Source organism: Echinops telfairi, unplaced genomic scaffold (genome assembly GCF_000313985.2).
Source record: "Echinops telfairi isolate 266 unplaced genomic scaffold, ASM31398v2 ScPeMD7_655;HRSCAF=1070, whole genome shotgun sequence".
Classification (NCBI taxonomy): Eukaryota; Metazoa; Chordata; class Mammalia; order Afrosoricida; family Tenrecidae; genus Echinops; species Echinops telfairi.
In genome coordinates this window covers 13,481,194-13,501,374 of record NW_022104553.1, presented here as the reverse complement: position 1 = coordinate 13,501,374, position 20,181 = coordinate 13,481,194, and the positions used below count along the sequence as shown (strand labels likewise).

General features: G+C 42.5%; 1 long non-coding RNA gene across 3 annotated transcripts; it reads right to left on the bottom strand.

Moving 5' to 3' along the window:
• Positions 1 to 9,630: 9,630 nt before the first annotated feature.
• LOC123521911 lies at positions 9,631 to 17,712 on the bottom strand. Of its 3 annotated transcripts, none has more exons than XR_006680263.1 (6): positions 17,568 to 17,712; positions 16,517 to 16,648; positions 14,616 to 14,686; positions 13,734 to 13,800; positions 11,389 to 11,493; positions 9,631 to 10,520 (listed from the first exon to the last, which is right to left on the bottom strand). It is a non-coding gene; the product is annotated as an uncharacterized LOC123521911 (long non-coding RNA). The 3 variants fall into 3 exon arrangements; XR_006680262.1 differs by having other exon boundaries at positions 11,389 to 11,666; positions 16,521 to 16,648; XR_006680261.1 differs by having other exon boundaries at positions 16,521 to 16,648.
• Between the last annotated feature and the right edge of the window lie 2,469 nt (positions 17,713 to 20,181).

Here is a 20,181-nt window from a genome sequence, read left to right as displayed (position 1 = left end):
CGTTGGACCCCCAAAATTAATGGTCTTGCCACATGCAAAATACATCCAAACAAATCACCCCAAAATTCTCAAATTCACTCCAAGTCTCAAATCTCGTCTTTTGGATCGTGGAAATAAAAAGTGATTCAAACTGTAGGTGTATGTCATTCCGGGGTAAAATTTCCTTTCATCTGCGAGTCTGTGGAATTTAAAATGTAAGTAAACATCTTTCTGATGTTCTCTGCTTTCAGCCATGATCATCTGACGTCAGCAATGATACCTTGTGGGGACACAATTCAATTAAAAACACTGATCCACCGCAGACTGTCGTTTGGATTCTTTCAAAGAGTCAGGCCTCCATGGTCACCTTGCTTGTTGGGTAGATGTGTCTCTTTCAATCTGGAAATGAGCAGTTGGGGGTCAGAATTTGGACTAGCACCCTCCATAGGCCTTACTACACGTCCCACATACAACCAAAACCAGATTTCGTCCAGCAAAACCAGAGGATGGCTCAGTCTTCCAGTTTGTGGTCAGAGTTAGTAAGCTTAGCCAATTTGGAAAGAAATACAATGGTAGGCGTATCTGCACTTCGAAAAGTTCATGGAAAAATTCCATTATCTTTTCATTCCATTTCCCCCCAAACTTTTGAAGCCCCTGGTTACATGATGATGTAGCCAAATAATCCTCTCCCATATTCTTAAATGTCTAAGTTCTCTTGGTTTTCCAAGCTTGCCGATGTGGCCACACAGCAAAACCAAGCCTGAAGACTTCCGGTCAAATTTTGAATGCACTCGAAGCAAATAGTAACTCTTACTGAAAACTTAAAGAAGTCAAACATGCAACTTTTGACAAATCTTACGAGAAGCCTTGTCCAAGGTCATTTGCTAGCCTCTGGCTTTGTGGCTAAAATAAACATGAGTGGGTCCAGAGCTGCACTCCGCCCAAGGCAGAACAGACAGAATAAAGTCCAGACCATGTCTGTCCAGGATCAATGTTAGGTCTTGCTTCATTGTGCTTTCTGATTGACCTCCTGGACGCTAGATCTTCCGCATTGAAAGACCCCAAAAGATGGCCTCTTCTCTTTCCTCTGTACTATATTAATCTCGGTGGACTTGACTCTTTTTTTATTTTTGGACTTGACTCTTTAAGTATCTGCCAGAGCCTAGGAAATCCTGTTTTCGTACCAGCTATCAAAAGGTGTTTTCAGGATTTCTGTCAAGATGGTTCTTAGGAACGATCATCTTTTTGGAAGGTGGCTGGACAAGGCTCATTTGTTGCAGAACTCCGGGTACATCACTGGTCTTCCACATGAATGATGTCCTTGGAAATTGTGAAAGTCAGAGAGCACTGTTTTCACTGAACACGTGCATTGGTTGTAGGTGGGTTGATGGAAAGGGGCTGATAGAAATCACAGGAGGCTAACGCCCCCACACCCGTCATCTCTTGATACTACCATGACCTGTGAATGAGCTTAAAAATGTATGGAGAAAATGTGAATTTAAAGATTGTGGGGGCTTACCACTATCATCAGCATTCTTCAAAGAGTCAAAGAACTGGACACCACTAAGTTCCAAAGACCAGGGCATTATTTGAGAACTGGTATTATGCAGAAATGGAGGATGGCCGCATCAGACCACAAAATGGGGGATGCTCACGTCACTACCTGGATTCCAAATTCCCTCATTACAGAGCTGCCAAACCACTGAGAGTCATGACTGAACCAAGCTGACACATGATCTTTTCTTTTATCATCTTATCAGGGGCTCACACAACTCTTATCACAATCCATACATACATCAATTGTTTAAAGCACATTTGTACATTCATTGCCCGCTGACACATAATATTACATATCCCAACCAGTGTTACAAATGCCTCACATCTTGGCCCTCCTTACTGCCAGAAATTAATGTAAAAATAATCAGATAGTAGATATTTTAGTTGTCATAAATGCCAACTATTGGATAATGAGATAGTCAATAAGCAAGGAGACAAATGGAGTCGCAATGGGACTGAAATGAAAACCATAGGAGGTCAGAAAAAAAAGAGAAAGAATTTAAAGAAGCAAATCTTCAGGTAAAGGCTCTTAATCTACCCTTGTTGGTCCAGGGGAGGATGGCTCAGGAAGTCTTGTTGATCAAAACCCGATCTTCCAGATCTTTTCTGGAAGGAGGAGGTAACATGAGGTCATGAGTTGAGTGACCCGAGTTCACATTCTGCGTCTTCCCTGTTCTTTTTGTAACCCTGAACATTGCTCAACTTTCCCAGTGAGTCACCTGATCTGCTAAACAGAGTCAGTGACCCACACCGCCCTCAATAAAACAATGATAGGAGAGTGAAGTGAGGGGCTTGGTGCAATTTACTTAGAAATTTTAGGGCTTCTTGGAATCACCTCTAAAAATTGTATTGAACCTGACAATCATTTTGAATGCAACATTTACCCCTTATGTTGCTAACCTCTTCTTCCTCCCAACCCTCTGTGTCCAGCGCATCCTTACAGCCCCCTACCATGAAAATGCCTCTGGAGAAAAGACCTCGCTGCTATGTTTCTAGGTAACATCCTAATTGTCCCTTAATACCGAAGCACGCAACAGGAATGAGGTATGGGGTGGGCCCCGTGGGAAGGGAGGGAGGACTGCACGAGGCTTGTGCTCTGGCAAGAGTCCAGGACAGCAGACAAGACGGTAGAAGACAAGAAGAGCCAATTTAGCCGCTTCCCAAATTTACTGAGGGAAAAACTTGACAGGGCAGGGCCGTTCATCCACAATGATTTTGTTATAGCTGCCTATTTACATCTGAAGGGTTGGAATAATTTGATTTGTGTGTGTGTGTGTGTGTGTGTGTGTGTGTACACACCGAGGGGGCTTCACAAAGTTCATGAGAAAATTCTTTTAATCCCATTTCCCCCAAAAAACGTTTTGAAGCCCCCTTGTGTGTGTGATCTCAAAGGAGATACATCCATCTATGTATAACTCGCCCTCTATTTGAATTTATGTGAAACATATCTATGCATGTGTAGACAGAGACCTTATTTGTGGTCTGAGTGTCCAGCAAGCATCTTCTTGGCCATTTTGGTGGTCCTCTTCTGCGAAGTCCCGGTTCAAGCCTCTTGCCCTTTAACCACGGGCTTGTCCACCCTTTACTTCTGGACAGGAGTCCTTTATTGGGCATATGTATCCTAACTATTTCACTGTTTCCAGACTTTGACTTGTCCTTATATGCTCTGAAAGGTTTTTGAATTTCTTATTTTAGTATATTAATTATACCAATAATTTCCTTTATGGTTGGTACTTTGTGTTTTCCTGAAGAAATATTTGGCCAGCCTTGTCACTTTTTTAAAATTAGAAAATTATTTTCAAAATTAAATTGTAAAAAAAAATGAGAATGTAAAAGTTTTTTTAAAGAAAAATAATAACTTATATGTCTGCCATCAGCTTGGTGGGTTAAGCGCTGGGCTACTCTTTGCAAGGCCAGGATTCAAGCCCACCAACTATTCTGAGGGAAAGAGCGGAGGCAGTCTGCTCTGGAAAGACCGAAAGCCTGGGAGCAGTGCTACTTGGCCCTGGGGGTCGCTGTGAGTTGGAATACACTCGATGGCAGTGGATGTCAATGGGCTAATTCTGTCATTTGAGGATATAACGTCTATGAATATAGTGATGCATTTTCTAGAATTTCTAAATATTTACAATAAACTTTATCCCACACTAAAGTGTGATGATATTGCTCTTACTTTTCAGCTAAGCTGTCAGAACTTACTGTTTGTGTGCATACCAGTAAATCACTCATTCTCATAACTTGTAATGGCTGCAGACGGTTCTGTTATATAGATATACTGGAAATGTCATTTTTAACTAGTACATTTCATGTAGAAAATGTAAACAAGAAAGGTGGGTAACCCTAAATATAACTGTCCTAAGGACTCTCATTTGATTGAGACTCATTTGAGAAATGTACCAAGACAATGGTGTAGTCAGAATTTTAGGCTCAGTTCTGTATCTGGCTCCATGGCTATAGAAAATTCATGCCATGTCTCTCCACACAGAATTCCTCCAGATTAGGAGAGCAAAGAATCCATGGTGTTTACTGCGATTCTGAAAGTCTGAGAATCCTGCCCAACAGAGGCCATTGCTATGTCTTTTGCATCTGTCATGTTTTTACCAACTCCTGCATCTGCACCCAATGGCCTATTAGGTCAGGGTCATACGTGCGAACAACAGAAACCCTCCCTGGGGACTGTGTAGCGAGGTAATCATGTCCCTGGAGCAGAACGAGGTCCCTGGAGCAGAACAAGGGTGGGGATGTGCATCACAGCTTTGCTTGAAACCAGATGTGGAGCTGTGATCTCAGGAACTTCCTGGAGAAGAGCTAAGAAAATGAAATTTCCCTTGTTATCAGGAGGGTGCTTTGCAAGGGCTTTGGGGGGACAAACATTTCTAGGTTTAGCCCTCAAACATTGGGAGAGGGAGCTTCCAGAGAACACACAAATGTAAAGCATTAGATACCACAAAGATCTATTAGTGAGGCGAATAAACAGCATCCGACGATTACACTTGAATCATTAGAATGGTAGTCAATGGTCTGATTTGGAAAGCACATTCCAGTGTCAGACATAGGACTTGGGTCTTGGCTTTTATTTATTTATTCACCACATCCCTGTGGGCCATTCTTTCCTCTGGTCCTGTGTTCCAACCTGTAAAATGAAGAAATGATAGTGCCTCCTAAGGTTGTTGAGATGATTAGGTGAGATAAAAGTGGCTTGAACCAAGTAAAACCCTTAGTCAGTCTCTGGCATTTGGTAGCACGTGATGTCTTTTCTTTCCCAGCTAAAAGAATTAGATAAAAGCCACCATTTGACAGAGTATAGTGCAATTTGGTACACTCACAAGGTTGCACAACCACTATGTAGTTCCAGAACGTTTCCATCCCCCAACCCCCCAAAAAAACCACACCACCCTGGGCCATTAGAAGTTACTGTCCACAGCCCCACACTGCACTCCTTAGCAACCACTAATCTCCTGTCTGTCTCTACGCATTTTCTTGTTCCGACATTTCTTATAAATGGAATCATGCAATATGTATCTTGTGTTTGGCTTCTTAGTATAAAGCACATGATTTTTTGTTGTTGCTGTTCCTATTTCCTATAGCTAGAATAACATGAGACTCAAATGACATAATGGATATGGAATTTCTTTGTAAAGAAGAAATTGCTCCAGAAACATAAGGAGTGATGTATACATTGGGAGTGTCTGCTCATCTGAGATAATGGCAGGGAGCCCACGAAATTCCCCAGAGGGAAAATAAGCACAAAGGGTTAAGAAACATAACAGGCCTGAAAATATGCTTCCGTGTGTATTATTCATAAATAATTTAACCATTTAAAAAAGGTTCACCAGACTTTTCTCCTAAAACCTTTTGCTTGTCCAGTTAAATTCAGTTCATCCTGAGCCCGGCCACTACCCTGTGCAAGGCTTTAGTCTCTGAACATCTTTAAAGTCATGCTTTGCTGCCTGGGGAACATGGAGACTGAGCTGCGGCGAATCCACACTCCCCTCTGGTTGACCCCAAAGACACTCATGGAGCCCACCAACAGGCCTTCTGCAGGCGGGTCGAACACTAGATGACTGTCTAGTCTGAAATTTGCTTTCGTGTGCTTCAGAGGGAAGCTTGAAGCCCATTATTCCTTCCTGTGTGGGGGTTATGAACCATTTGGGAATCTGCCCATTCCAATGGTCCTGCCCAAATGCAGACCATCATGTCGCAACTCTAACCCGCTTCACCTTCAGTTTCTCATGGAACGAATTCCTCTGCTTGGCATTGCCTTCCAGAGAATTCTTAAAAACGTGAGGTCTTAAAACCGTCTTCTCAGAGTTGACTGTTGGATTTGTCCTCCCCATTGCAAGCCACAGGTAACTCGGCTTTCAGTGCAGTGTTACCACAGTATGATGGTGTTGAAAGCTTGCCAGTCATGCCCTCCGGCTCCCCTCCCCCACCAATGATTTTTTTAAATCATTTTATTAGAGACTCATACAACTCTTATCGCAATCCATACATACATCAATTGTGTAAAGCACATTTGTACATTCATTGCCCTCATCATTCTCAAAACATTTACTCTCCACCTAAGCTCCTGGCATCAGTTCCTTATTTTTCCCCTCTCTCCCCTCTCCCCCCTCCCTCATGAGCCCTTGATAATTTATAAATTATTATTTTGTCATATCTTGCCCTGTCTGATGTCTCCCTTCACCCACTTTTCGGTTGTATGTCCCCCAGGGAGGAGGTTATATGTAGAGCCTTGTAATTGGTTCCCCCTTTCCAACCCAACCCTCCCTCCACCCTCCCAGTATCACCACTCACACCAGTGGTTCTGAAGGGATCATCTGCCCTGGAGTCCCTGTGTTTCCAGTTCCTATCTGTACCAGTGTACATCTTCTGGTCTAGCCAGACTTAGAAGGTAGAATTGGGATCATGATAGTGGGGTGGGGGGAGAGGAAGCATTTAGGAACTAGAGGAAAGTTGTAGCTCTCATCATTGCACCATGACTGGCTCGTCTCCTCCCCAAGGCCCTTCTGTAAGGTGATGTCCAGTGGCCTACAAATGGGCTTTGAGTCTCCACTCTGTGCTCCCCACTTCATTAATAATGATATGATTTTTTGTTCTAATGATGCCTGATACCTGATTCCTTTGACACCTCATGATCGCACAGGCTGGTGTGCTTCTTCCATGTGCACTTAGTTGTGTCTGAGCTAGATGGCTGCTTGTTTACCTTCAAGCCTTTAAGACCCCAGATGCTATATCTTTTCTTTTTTTTTTTTTTTTTGACACTATATCTTTTGATAGCCGAGCACCATCAGCTTTCTTCGCCATATTTGCTTATGCACCCATTTGTCTTCAGCGATCATATCAGGGAGGTGAGCACACAATGATATTTTTTGTTCTTTGATGCCTGATAACTGATCCCTTGGGCACCTCGTGATTACGCAAGCTGGTGGCTCTCTGGGTTTTGCGACATGGTTTGGTCTGAAGTTTCAATGTTCCCTAACAGGAACAAAAAGATTGCTGAACTGCCTTCTTATGGCTGTGTGATGTTAGAGGATTTGACCTCTCCTTACTAGATCCACCCTCCCTTATTTTGACACTGAAATGGTTCTGGTTCATAGTGACCTTATAGGGCCGAGTAGCACTCTTTCATAGGAACCCCAAGGCTGTTCAATCCTTATGGAAACAGCCTGTCACGTGCTTCTCCCAAGGAGTGGCTGGTGAGTTCAAACTGCTGACCTTTTGGTTAGCAGCCAAGTACTTAACCACTGTGCCACCAGGGCTGCGTCAATGCCCTGTAACACCTTAATACTTTTTTTTGACAATTTACTCTTTATTGATTAAAAATGAAGGAGACATGCAGTAAATACAAAGTCCAAAAGGGGGGGGGGAATAAAGTTGAATATTTTACATCTTTCATAATCTAACATGTCATAAGGAGGACCCTCCATTTATTGATACACCATTATTTTATCCTCCAGATTACTAGTATCAGCTGGCTCTAGGATTTGGTTTAGAACTTAAGCAAAAACCCAAACAAATCCACTAGTCATTTGGGAAGACCACATTGTCATAAACAGCATTGGCACATGTGACCTTGCACTATACTCAGTCCCCACCCCGGGGACCTAGAGACAGCGGTGCCCACTGGCCTCCCACTCCGGAAAAAGGAAAGGGTGGGGCTGCTCGTGGTATCACCTGCTGTCCCCCTGACCCAGGCAGTCTCTGGCACTGATTTTCTCAGCAGGACTACCAGCCAGCAAAGGGGTCTACGACATATCATGCACAAAAAGAAACACTGTCGGGGCTTCCCATGCCTCTCCTCGTTCCTGGCCCCACAACAAAGAGCTGAAAAGGAGAGAAAGCCCCACAACACCTTAATACTTTACATTCACAAGTGCTTATGCCCACTGTATTTACACCTGCAATTCTGGGAATAGGAACTCTGTTGGTGTAGTGGGCTGTGATCCAAATGGTCAGCAGGTCGAAACTACCAGCAGGTCTGTGGGAGAAAGACTGGGGTTTCTACTCCCATAAACAGCTGCAGTCTTGGAAACCATAGGGGGTCACTGTGAGTCAGCATTGACCTGATGACAGTGAGGGTTTCTTGTTTTGGGTAATCCTGGGAACACAACCTTTGACTGAAGGTGTTGTTTATGCCTATCCTAGTTGTGGTCAACCCAAGCCCATATACCTCACACACTACCACTGCCCCACCCTCAGTGGAGGCTTACGTGTTGCTCTGGCGTGGACCTGGTTTCAACAGCTTCTAGACTAAGGGGTACTAGGAAGAAAGGCCTGACAGTCTGCTACTACAATGTCGATGCAAAGTAATAAATGAATTAGTTAATGAATTAAGTGTCAATGCAAACCCGACATAAATCATAAGTCTGATCTGCAATTGATCATGGGGCAGGACTGGGCATCATATTGTCTCATTATACATGGGTTGTCATGAATTGGGGACCAGCTCAATGGCAGTCAACAACTAGAAAGCTGTAGCCTGGAGGTCATTTCTAGACGCCTTCTTTGTTTTTATTCTGCTTTCTTTGGTTTGTTCTTCTGTTCCACTTCACTGATGTTTTTGCAGCATTTCCTATATGCTGCTGCTGTGGGCCGCTGAGTTGATTTCGGCTCCCAGCAGCCTCGTGTGAGAGAGTAGAGCTGCTCCCATAGTGAACTCTTTATGGGGGCAGATAGCAGGCCCTGTTCTTTGGCAGGGAGTTTGGTGGGTTCTCACCAGCCACTAGCTATTTGGCTGATAGCTGAGTGCTTGACAATTATACTGCCAGGACCCCTTTCCCCTCTACTATACAGATTTCAATAGAGAAGAGGAAGTCGAGATCTAGAGAGAAGCTGAGTTGTTGATCCATGGTCCCTGAGATAGTTTATTGTGCCAGCCTGGCCGATAAACACAAGTGGGATTAACTGAAGGGCGGTGAAATAAATGGCTCGGTGAGCCTTTCTTGTCTCTTGCTCTTTGATCATCGGACCAGTGTGCAGCTGCCTTGCTTGTCCTGTGCCTCAATTTACAGGCTACACTACCTGTGGGACGCCTAGCCTGTGGACTGTGTTGCTGTTAGCTGAGGTCCCTTTAAGACATCACTGGAGCTGGGGGCTGGCGGTTGGTGACCTGGCTGACAGTTGGTGACCTGCCTTGTGATTGGCTGCTGTGCTGACATAGCCTAGCTCTCTCTATAAATAGAGGAAGACCTGGCAGCAGACTAGACTTGAAGGACTGCTAGTCTCTCACAACTCTCTCTCACAGAAGTGAGTTGCACTGAGCCATTTGTAGTGCTTTATAATTTAACTGTTCATTTCTTGTATTATATATTTATCTGTATATGATTTAACAGTTAATTTCTTGTTATATATCTAATTATCTTTATAAATAAGTATATTAAGTTTTCAGCAATTTGGTTTTACCTCTCTAGAGAACCCTGTCTAACACAGTCCCTGTCCTTCACTGAGTGCACTCACAGTAAGCCAGCAGAGGCTGGCCTCCTTGATTTAACAGCCCATCGGACTGTGCGTTGCTTTGCAGGCTTTGGAGCCAGCAGGGTTTCACGGAGCTGAAAGGAGAACTTGCAGAACCAAAATGAGATTCCTGTTTGGTGAGCCCTCAGGCCATCTGACTTTCTCCAAAATAAAGTCTCTACTGATAATTTTGTTGTATCATTGTTAAAAAAGAAAAAACATCTAATAGTTCAGACCAAAAAATGTAAGAATACCCATTCTTCCCTATACCCAGAGAGTGATTATTAATACGTTCAAGTGTATTCTTGCAAACATCTTTCTTGCATTCATTTACGTGGTTGTTAGAAACTGCGTAATACTACTGTTATCATTTATAAATACATTACTATGTTAACAGAGATAATTCAGCTACATGATTTTTAATGGTTTAGCCATTGGCCTATTTACTTAAATAAGGAACATATAAATAGGAACATCGGAACTATTAAGAATCCTCTATTAATATTTCCAGTACGATTAGGTTCATGCAGTATGTTAATTTAACAGACTGCTTTTCAAAAAATGTAATCTAATATAAATTAGCTCTATGGTAAAACATTTTCAAATATTTACTTATTGTCAATACTTAGGAAAATACCAAAATAGAAAATCCTTGTAATTTTTCTGTCAGATACATTCAATTGTAACATTCAGGTATAGTTCCTTCCAGTTTTTGTTGAAATTTATTGAAAGGGTTATAGTCATATTTTCAAAAGTAAGAATATAGCCCTTAGTCACCTTTCGAGCGTGGGGCTGAGCTCCCGCACCATGGCTCAGCGTGCAGTCAATTGCTGTTGCTCTGCGGTGCTTTCACTGAGAGGGTGCCGACTCCCAGCTCTCCTCTGTACAAGGGAGTGGGGCGCTCATCCACCGATTTGACTGATTCTTGCAGCCGCTGTGTCAGCCCACCTCGTCAGGTCTTCCCTGTGAGCGCTGACCTTTCCTTGACTTGTATTTCATTGTTGTTGTTAAGTGCCCGTGAGTTGTGTCTGACTTATAGTGATGAGGTAGATAGGGAGTGAGGAAAGAAAAAAACAGAAGCTCTTAGGGTGTCAGTCTACAGTTGTCATTACGAGTTAAGCAGCAGATAGGCCCAACAGATGAACAATAACACCAGAGAGGTAGGCGCTCCTTAGGAAAATCAACCACTCATGATCAAAAGGGCAGCATTTGCCCAGAAACAAGTCCAGGAGGCAGGAAGGGTTAGGCAAGAAGGACAAATAGATTTGGGAAACAGAATAATAAGGACAGGGATTGCAGTCAACGGCATAAAACAAAATGCGCATGGATTGTTGGATGGAAGACTGATTTACTCTGTCCATTTTCATCTAAATCACAATAAAATGGTAAAAATAAAACTGAAAAAAGTAGAATTATACTATATAATTTTGAGTTGTCTTTTACAAATTGATATTAAGAATTTTCTCCTATTATTTAACATTCCTCAAAATGCATTAAAATAGCTGTTTAACATTCTGGCTTATGAAGATAAAAATTTGTAAATGATATTTTAAAATTCGTACTTAAAAAATAATTACTAAGGTAATAGATGTTCACTGTAAAAACCAAGCAATACAGAAATTTAACATTAAGAGTAAAAGTCTCTTGCTCAGTACCACAAACCATCTGCAGGTTTAACATAGGCTTACATTTTCTTAAGTTTCCACTCATATACATAGACATATCTACTAAGAAGCATTTACCAACCACAAATACACTGTTTTTTCCTATTAATGGTAAGTCTTCTACATCTTTTCATGCTAGTTTATATAGGCCAATTTTTTTTATATAGGCCAATTTTAAAAAACTGATTGTGTAGTAATCCAAAGAATACATGTGGTGTAATATAATCAATACCTGAATGATGATCATTGTTTTTAATTGTCCAGTGTTGCAAATGATTCCCTAGGGATCTCTGTACACACATCTTTGGTCATCTGTTTTAGTTTGTCTGATATCAAACTATGAGTTAAGTAAAAAAGTATTGCTCTTAGGATACCAGTTCCTATATACACAGATTTATTTTTTTAAAAACAAATACACGTTTAAACACATCTCTGTGGTCCGTGGTCAGCAGGCAAGTTCTATCAGTAATACACTGTCTTAATTTGTCTTAATGAGTCGCCTTAAGATGTCTGAAAAAAAAAAGGTCTAATTAAAACAGTGGTTTTTGAGGGAATCTACTGGTCCAGTCAAACTCAAGACAAAGAGGCCAGTTCACAAGATTATGCCATTTGGGGTGATTCCAAAGGGTTAATCTCGGTAAGTTTTCTCGAAAGTTATGGGAGAATATGGGGGCTTATTAGGAAAAGGTTTTAAGAAAATTGAAACCTGGTGGCTTAGTGATTCTGAGTTAGGCTGCTAACCGAGAGTTCAGCAGTTTGGTCTTGGAAATGCACAGGGAGAGCTTTACCCTGCCCCACAGGGGGCTCTGCGACCCCGTCAACTCGCTGACATCGAGTATGGGCCAGAAAAGGCCAGGAACGTTAAGTGATGAAGGTTTTCCCATCCTAAGGAGCCTGCTCATTCTTTGAGGACAGGAAGGATTATCTTATGAGAATTTATTTGGGAAATCTTACCCTATCTATCCTACACCTCTGATCTTGCCCCTTCAGATTTCGATTTGTTGCCAAAACTGAACACTGAAAAGGAACACAGTTTGAATCCTTTGGTATTTTTGCTTCTACAATTTTGTAGCAATGTTTTTTGACTTATGCACTGTACATTTAAAATTTTAGTAGATACTGTCAAATTACTCTTCAGAAGTTTTTTTTTTGTAATTTTTAATCAATTTGTTCTTTCACCAATATTGTAAGAAATCACCTTTTCACACCGTCTAGAACATTGGCTATTATCAATCGTTGCTAAACTGATAGGTAAAAAATGATATTGCACTTATGCTTTAGTTTGCCTCTCTTGATCATTTATGGAGTTTAAAATATTTTCATACATTTATAGTCCATTTCTATATTTTTGTTTTGTCATATGCCCATTTATGCCCATTGCCAACATGTTCAGATTTTCTTCTTGCAAATCTTAATAGCATTTTATTTAGTGAGTAAAGCTATTACCACTCTGTTCTGTGAGTTGGAACTATTCTTCCCAAGTTAGCATTTTATCTTTTGACTATATTGTTTAAAATTTTAATATTTGCCACAGTTTTTTTTATTTAGGCATCTTCATTTTATGATAGGAAAGACCCCTTTCTCTAAGAGTATGAATCATAGAAGGCAAAATCATAGAAGCAAAAATACCTAAATGTGAAGCTATTGCTTCTTGACGTATCCTCTGTCTACATCTATACAGTTCTCAAAGTGGTGTTTCCAACTCTTTAACCCTTCCCCCAAAACTCTGTGCTCTTGTATTTTACAAAACTCATCATAGCTGCTTGGACATCTCCAGAGGATTCCTTGCTTGAGGAATATTCACTCTTTTCCTAGTTATTTTATTTCCCCCAGCAGATTCATGTAGATTTATGATGGTAAAAAGAATAAAGTAGGGGTTTTGTCCAACACTTCTCAAATATCTCTATTTCTATATGAAGCCCTGGTGGTGTTGTGGGTTAAGGCATTGGGCTGCTAACCACAAGGATGGCGGTTCAAACCACCAGCCAGATGAGGCTGTCTGCTCCCTTATCGATTTACAGTCAGAAGTTCTACACAGGGACTCTGTGAGTTCGAACAGACCGGATGGCAGTGTGATTAACTAAGTGGCATACTTTATCTTTCAACATGTTTCTTGGCCATTTGCCTACTGTTGTTATTAGGTGTTGCTGCGTCAGCTCCAACTCATACCAACCACATGTACAACAGAATGAAACACTGCTGAGTCATGCGCCAAACTCACAATTAATTGTTTGAGCACACTGTGGTAGCCACAGGGTCAATACATCCTGTTAAGGGTCTTCCTTGATTTCAATGACCCTCTACTTCATCAAGCACGATAGCCTTTTCCAAGGACTAGTCTCTCCCGACAAGCCCAAACTACGTGAGACACAGTGTCACCATCCTTGCTGCCGAGGAGCATTTGGGCTGTACTTCTTTCAAGCAAGGTTTGAGTGGGGTGTCTGACCACTAGGCAATCCTGACACCATGTCCTTTTTGGAAGCTAGGCCTGTCAGTATCCTTTCCGTTCCTCTAGGAGTTTCCCTTGCTTTTAACTTGTGAAGTCTATCCCCAACTAGAATTCAAATGTGTACTTACATTTGTTTTTCAATGATAGGCTTCTTTCTTGAGCCTTATCCAGGAGATAGTGCATTTTGCATGGAAGCTAGGGAATTTCACGGGATTCAAAGGAAGTTTTGGTTAGGTCCTGGTTAGGCCCCAGGATGACAAGCACCTCAAAGCCCCATGCCTTCAGGTCTTTCATCTTTGCCTCTCTCTGCATCCTGGTTCCCCTGCAGTTGGGCATTACCTCTTTTTCGTGGTTACCCCACAAATGTGACCCCTCTTCCTGTATTACTAGCACTATTCTAGGTAAACTACCGATGCCCTGGCTGTCAGACTCCTGGTACAGGAGTGCCAGGACACAACTGTGCTCCATAGCGTTTCCAATGGCTGGTTTTCAGAAATGGATTACTTGGCCTCTCTGCTACGGTGCCTTTGGGCAGTGGAACCCCACCCTTTCACTTAGTTCATTAACTGTTTGTATCATCCTGGGACTCTCTTTAGGAGCCCTGGTAGCATAGTGGTGAAGGTTTAAGCCCTTAGCTGCTAGACAATAGCTTGGAGTTTCAATCCAACAGCCACTCTGCCAAAGAAAGATGTAGGAGCCTGCTTCCCTAAGGATTCACAGCCTTGGAAACCCGAGGTTGCTGGGTGGTCTTTGTTGCGAGGTGCTATCAGGTCAGTTCTGACTCACAGTGAGCAAATGTACAACAGAATGAAGTAGGGTCATTCTATTTTGTCTGCTAAGATCTCTATGAGCTGGAATCAACTCCATGACAATGCGTTTGCTCCTTTGTTTGGTTTTTGGTTTGGAGCTCTCTCTAAGTAAACAGTCCCCACCCTCCTACTCTCCTAACGCACTGAGTTCCAGAAAGGGAATCTGATTGGATGAATCTGGGTCAGGTGTTTTCCTCTTACCTTATTCATAAGGAGAAAGGGTAGGGTTCAGTGGGGCACATTTGGCTGCTGGGGTTCACTCCAGAGGATTGCTGACACATTTATTGAAAAGAGGAAGAGGGTCATTATAGTTTGTACACTCAAAAGGTTTGTACTACCAGTTGCTATTATCATATAATAGACCCCAAAGTCTATCTGTTTAAAAAAGGGCCCCTGGAGGCATAGTGGATTATCACTGGGCTGCTAAAGGACAAGGTCAGCATTCAAAACCACCAGAGGCTTTGAGGAAGAAAGGTGAGGTTTCTACTTCCCGCAAAGATTCCCAGCCTCAGGAACCCACAGGGGCAGTTTTAGTCTGTCCTCCGGGGCCACTTTGAGCCAGGAGCGACTGGCTGGCAGTGAATAAAGTCTATTTGGATTCTCTGTCTGTTCCCTGAACTAGTTATGGTGTAGCTAGCCTGAGCTGGGCTTAGTTATTCTGAATTTTAAGATGTGGAGATCTAGGCTTAGAGTCTCAACTTCTGGGGACAGAATGCCTAACTCCCTTAGGGAGCCCTGAGATGGACCTGGTCGAGGGGACGGGGGTTAGTTTAAATTTCTTACACTAGCCAAAGGCACTTCGATAGAACCTGGCTGGTCGTGGGTATATTCCATGTAGTGACAGCACCAAGCATAGCTCTTGACATAATTCTAAGATGGTATTTAGAACTTCTTTTTGAAAATGCTATTATTAATTTTTCTTCTTCGAGGTGGTCCTCAGTAATTTGTCCCTCTGCCATTCAAATAATCCTTCTTCAGGTCCTTTTGTCAGCGAAATGAATAGATAGGTAGATATCAATAAGAATTTAAAATGCAGGGCCTCAGGGAAATCCCATAGGTGTTGTAATCAAACCCTCAGACGCAAGTGGAAACTGGCATTTGTTGGGATCACCTAATTGTCTCAACAGGAGTTAGACTTCGGACAGTTCTTCACTGTGAATGATTTTGCTGAGTACTGCCGATGTTTAGCATACTGGTGCTGCTCAGGGAATTAATAGCCCTGATTCATCACCACCAAAAATGTCCCCACAAGGTTTCAGAATACTCTTTTAAAAAAAAATGATTTTACTGGGGGCTCATACAACTCTCATCACAATCCATACATACATCAATTGTGTAAAACACGTTTGTACATTCGTTGCCCTCATCATTCTCAAAACATTTGCTCTCACTTAAGCCCCTGGCATCAGTTCCTCATTTTCCCCCTCCCTCCCTGCTCCCCAGTCCCTCATGAGCCCTTGATAATTTATAAATTATTATTTTGTCACATCCTACACTGTCCGACGTCACTTTTCTTCAACCACTTTTCTGTTGTCCGTCCCCCAGGGAGGAGGTCACATGCAGATCCCTGTAATCGGTTCCCCACTTCAGAATACTCTTAAAGAGTAGTTCAGTCTGTATCACGGAATACAGTTCTGAGCCGTCTGGATTTCCTATTTGCGAGGATTCCTTACGTGTGAGCGAAGACCTTTACTGGTAGAGACACAGAGCTTTCAACAACTGTGAAGAGTTAGCATCTTGGGAACGCAAAGACGTCGTTCTACACGGTCCTGTAGGGGCGCGATGACTCGATATCCCCTCGATAGAATGATTTTGGTTTGGTTGGCCAAGGGTTTTTCATTTCCCTAGGTCAGCATGCCAACAGAGCCCTTGCATTCCAATTACATCTTCATTTGGATCTTTGGTCAAGAACACTTTAATCCATAACACTAAGTTAAAAACACTTCTTAGAAAGTCTGTGGTCTATGGTCTAACAATATATCAGTCCTTGGGTTAAAATTTCTGGTTATTTTGTGCCTCAGCCCCAAAGTGAACTTGAAGTATAAAGAGAATCTAACAGCATATAGTGGACAGGGCACTGGACTATGAGTGATCTTACTTACTTACTGTGATCTTAATTTCAATGAATTCCTCTGTAAAATGGGGAGATGCCTTTTAAACTCTGATATTGACATTTCAAAATGGTTTTCTGTCTCTTTCTGATCCTCCGTAAGAGTAGGACAGCAGGTGCTCACCTGTGGTAGAAGCCGTGGATTTTCCTTAATATTAACAAAACATTCCAACACTGTAGCCACCTCAACATTCAACCCTGGCAGGGATTCAAACTTCTACATAGATCTTAGAAGACTAAAGACAGTTTCCTATGAAATGTATGCTGTAAAAGGTGTCTATTTCCCCTGAGCTATTCAGTGTGGGAGAAGTGACTGCAGAGAGAAAGGACATACATTTTAATAAAGGGTCAGTCAGTGGAATAAAGTGGCATTAAAGAAGGAATCCCGAAGCCTTCTTTTCATGTGATGGTCACAAGACTAGTTTGTTTATTGAGTGTCCCTTTGGAGGAAGCACTATACGGATTGCCTTACGTATTGTAGCCTCATTTAATCCTGATAACAATCCTCTTAGAGCAGACACTATTATTACAAGTGGCAAAATGAGAATTTGTACCTGAAGTGTGTGACCCCAGAACCCAGATCTTGCAAGCCATATGTTCACAAACTCTTATTTGGTAGGAGGACAGAAGGTGGTAGAATGCTTTCTCTTTTTAACCCTGCCTGGCATCTGAGAAACTTACCCAGCTGCTGGGAGATGACTCATGGCAAGTTCAGGGTGGAACTGTGCTCTGGAGCATTTTAAATGACTGAGTTCTTTGGAAGCAGATCACCAGCCCTTTCCCCCTAATCTGTCTCAGTCTAGAAGCTCAGTGAACCATTCTGCATGATAATAATATTAATAATAGCACATGCTTGAGGGAAGTGGTAAGATTCAAATAATTTAGCAACTGTTTGCTGCTTAAGCACCATTTAAAATATGTATTAAAAAAGTATCGAAAGGTAGTTTATGATTTCATATAGCTAACACTTAAATAAGAATAAGAGGTACACAAAACTAGATTGTTCTGAGCTTAAAATATTAATGAAAAATATCAAACAATACCTGACAACAATAAAACTGTTATTTAAGATAGTTCCATATTGCTGCTTGAGAGTGTCCTTATGTGCAATATTCTTCACGTTAATCCGAACATCCACAGTTGTGTGATTTTTCCATCACCGTCTTTTCACTGTAGGAGTAGGATCCGGTTCCTGCAGAGGTAGGCCATGTAGAGAGACAATAGTCATTCTTTCATATATTAGAAACAGGTGACTTCTCTTCTCTGAACATATGATGTTCATCTTAAACAAAAACCAAAAAAGCTTTCTGATTGTTATGAACTTACAGCAATTGTTCTGACAATATTTTTAGCTCTTTGAACACTTTCAGGAATTGCGTACTTCATAATACCTTGTGAGAGTTTGAGGCATTAAAAAGAAAAAATGAGTGACAGCGTGCTACTGTCTGGTTGTTTGCCACTTTTGATGTTACCTGTTTACTGAAGTAACAAATACAAAGGAATAAAAATGCAGTACTTCATCAAAAGTGTAGACTTTTAATAAATAAATATTACAAGCATAGTTCCATTTAATATTTTTTATACCTATGTATAGAATGAAACATTATTAAAGGTGCTTAGAATATGTGGTTGCACAAACAATTATTAAAAGAAGGAAGGTAAATTTGGTTGTCCCCTGCCTTAGAAGCCTGTTACAAGTGTCATTTTATTTTATTTATTATTTTGCTTGTTTTCTTTAAAATCATTTTATTGGGGGCTCGTACAACTCTTCTCACAATCCATACATTCATCCATTGTGTCAAGCACATTTGTACATTTGTTGCCATCATCATTCTCAAAACATTTACTTTCTACTTGAGCCCTTAGTATCAGCTCCTCCCTCCCTTCCTGGCCCTCCCGAACTCTTAATAATTTATAAATTATTATTTTTTCATGTCTTACACTGTCCGATGTCTCCCTTCATCCACTTTTCTGTTGTTTGTCTCCCAGGGAGGGCGTTATAGGTAGATCATTGTGATCAGCTCCACCTTTCTCCCCCACCTTACCCTCCTGGTATCTATTCGTCCTGAGGGTTTACCTGTCCTGGATTCCCTGTGTTTCCAGCTCTTATCTGTACCAGTGTACATCCTCTGGTCTAGTTGGATTTGAAAGGTAGAATTGGGATCATGATAGTGGGGGGTGGGGGGAAGCACTTAAGAACCAGAGGAAAGTTGTGTTTCATTGTTGCTACACAGCTCTCTGACTGGCTCGTCTCCCCTCAGCGACCCTTCTGTAAGGGGATGTCCAGTTGCCTACAGATGGGCTTTGGGTCTTCACTCCGCACTCCCCCTCATTCACAATGATATGAATTTGTGTTCTTTGATGCCTGATACCTGATCCCGTTGACACCTTGTGAGCACACAGGCTGGTGTGCTTCTTCCATGTGAGCTTTGTTGCTTCTCAGCTCGATGCCCGCTTGTTTATCTCACAAGTGTCATTTTAATAACCGGTTCACTTAACAAAAAATTAGATATCGGTTCTACCTAATCGATTCTAACAAGCTGAATCCTACCACTGCTTGATTTTGCTAGGAATTGAACTCAGGTCTCCTGCATAGGAGCTGAGAATTCTACCACTGAACCACTCCCCCCACCGACACGACTGGGCAGTTATTCAGCCATGTCCTGTTGAAATTGTTATATAAGACACACGTATTTTCAGATAAGAGTTCCAGGGTGATGTCTAAAGTGCTCAGCTGATACTCAAAGCGGCAGGTTCCAGTTCCAGAGGCACTTGGCAGACAGGTTTGGTAATCTACTTCTGAAAAATTAGGCATTGAAACCCGATGGAGCCATAACTAGTTACATCTTTGGACAAAACGTGGAAGCATTCTAGGACTCACTTAAAGAACGTACTCAGCTTTCCCTCCACCAACCTAGCAGAGTGCCAGGCAAACGTAGAAGTGGTGCTGGATATTTGTTGAAAGGACCTCTTTATCTTGTAATGTGGCCTTAATCAGGTATGTGTACCGTAGGGACAGAACTTTGTTGCCTTCCACTTTTCACAGCAGAATGAGGCATGCCAGCTTCCCGTGACAGCTTTTATTTTGAGGGGGTTCGTTCTGATGGGGTTACGTGCAAGATACAGTTTGGAGTTCGTCCCTCCGTGATTGACTTCTTGTCGTGAGGCCTCCTTCACCCATTGGAAACGGGAGGCGACCCTTGCCTAACAGAAACAGCCAACTGTAGTTAACCTCACCCAGGGTGCCGGGGAGACAGAGCGTTTACGGCAGCATCCCTTTGGGAAGGCGACTCTGAAAACGTACGCACGCAAACTCTCCCAAGGGCAGGGGCTGGGGCCTGCACGCACTCTGCTACTTGACCTTGCCTCGACCTCTTCCTCGGCGCGCGTCGGTGGCAAGGGCTGTCGGAGACAAAGATCAGGAAGCTTCTGCCCTCTAACCTAGGGCTTTTAGCTCCTCCCCTTGGCGTGGGGGCGGGGCGAGAAAGAGGTCACGCCGGGAATGAGCTGCGCCGCCTGGCCGCCCTTTTGCGTCCTCCCACTTCCCGCCCCCTCGCTCCACCGCGGTGAGGTCACGCGGGGGACGTCACGGGGTTATGACGGCACTAAGGGGCGGGCCTCCGGGAGAGGAAGGGGCGGGGCCTAGGCCGGCGACGC